The sequence below is a fragment of the Amblyomma maculatum genome, chromosome 4 (genome assembly GCF_055883805.1).
Source record: "Amblyomma maculatum isolate TAMU_Amacu chromosome 4, ASM5588380v1, whole genome shotgun sequence".
Lineage (NCBI taxonomy): Eukaryota > Metazoa > Arthropoda > Arachnida > Ixodida > Ixodidae > Amblyomma > Amblyomma maculatum.
The window spans coordinates 91238844-91241027 of record NC_139347.1 but is presented as its reverse complement, the minus strand read 5'-3'; positions in this window follow the sequence as shown (position 1 = coordinate 91241027).

Sequence of the window (2184 nt, the reverse complement as noted above, 5' to 3'; positions counted from 1 at the left end):
CCGCTTTTCACCGCACGGGCGGGCGCCGACGCGGGGAAAACACACCCACCTCACCATGGTAACCGTCGGTGCAGGCGATGCACGTGATGGGGCTCACAAAATTTGGCTCAGGCTCACAAGGATGCTATCAGCAGCGGAGTCCCCTGCCCTTCCACAAAAATCGCCAACAGCTGTGTAAACACCAAGGCGAACATCCGTTTAACAAAAGCCTCCTCCAAAACTGAATGATAATTGAGCACGAAGAGAATGTGCATGTCTCCACCAGCTCCACTCATGAGAGCACCGTGACTTTATTACTATCGCTGTTTTACAGCGACAGCTGTAGGTCAGGGAGGACCCGATGCCGATGCACGCATATCCGGACACAATCACGGGGCGATCATCCTGCGCTATTTCGTTTTTATGAGCCTGTCATGAAGTGACCTCGCGCAACAGAACAGCATATGTTTACGCATGGACCTTACGCGGGGTCGAGTCGAGGGGCTGGGACCCGACGCGACAAATGGCGACTACGGCGGCGCCTTGCGTCGAAACGAAGAACTAACAGTTGGCATCGGATGCTATCAGCAGCGGAGTCCCCTGCCCTTCCACAAAAATCACCAACAGCTGTGTAAACACCAAAGCGAACATCCGTTTAACAAAAGCCTCCTCCAAAACTGAATGATAATGAGCATGAAGAGAATGTGCATGTCTCCACCAGCTCCACTCGGAGAGCACCATGACTTTATTACTATCGCTGTTTTACAGCGACAGCTGTAGGTCAGGGAGGACCCGATGTCGATGCACGCATATCCGGACACAATCACGGGGCGATCACCCTGCGCTATTTCGTTTACATGAGCCTGTCATGAAGTGACCTCGCGCAACAGAACAGCAGTTTACGCATGGACCTTACGCGGGGTCGAGTCGAGGGGCTGGGTTGAGTGAACCCGACGCGACAAATGGCGACTACGGCGGCGCCTTGCGTCGAAACGAAGAACTAACAGTTGGCATCGGATGCTATCAGCAGCGGAGTCCCCTGCCCTTCCACAAAAATCACCAACAGCTGTGTAAACACCAAAGCGAACATCCGTTTAACAAAAGCCTCCTCCAAAACTGAATGATAATGAGCACGAAGAGAATGTGCATGTCTCCACCAGCTCCACTCGGAGAGCACCATGACTTTATTACTATCGCTGTTTTACAGCGACAGCTGTAGGTCAGGGAGGACCCGATGTCGATGCACGCATATCCGGACACAATCACGGGGCGATCACCCTGCGCTATTTCGTTTACATGAGCCTGTCATGAAGTGACCTCGCGCAACAGAACAGCAGTTTACGCATGGACCTTACGCGGGGTCGAGTCGAGGGGCTGGGTTGAGTGAACCCGACGCGACAAATGGCGACTACGGCGGTGCCTTGCGTCGAAACGAAGAACTAACAGATGGTATCGGATTCCGATTTTTACTCCAGCACATCGCTCGCGTTCATCCTGTTCTCTCCCACGATTCCCCAGCTATACTCGACGGCGTTTGCATGTATGATCCAGCAGCAGGAATTAAAGCAAGTCAATCCACCCCTGTGGAGTTTACTGGACTCGACCATTAGACTCCCAGACCCAAACCAGCAGCGTTTAAATGAACCCTGTAACCGGTTTTCCACCCAATAACTCAACTGAATCTGCCCCTGTCGGGCCCATGTAAACTGCACTATCAACACCCAAGTGCAGCCATATGGATAAAAGAAAGCTATTCACATTTCTCAGAAGATTCATAGTTTAAGAAAATATTCACCGTGGTCCGGGATTCAAACCTGGGATCACCACGCCACCACCTCTCCGGGGCAGTTGCTTTACCAACTGAGGTAACCAGGAAGGCTAGCAGATGTTAAGGCGATAGCGAATGGATCAACAAGACAAGTGAAGTGGGAACTCCACAATGTTGTGTCGGCCGGGGTGGCCGTGAAGAACAGTGGCCGAGAGGGTCAAGGGTACATGTTGAAAGAGCGTTTATTCCATCAGAAGAGAAAAATCAACAAAGCAGAAACCAAACATATAATAAGATGGTAAACACGATAAAACACACATCTATTAACATCCACATCGACCTCCGACCAGGACGAATTTTTCTTTAACTACGAAGTTTCTGAGAAAGTTGTATAGCTTTCCTTTGTAGCCGTACAGCTGCACTTAGGTGGATATGAA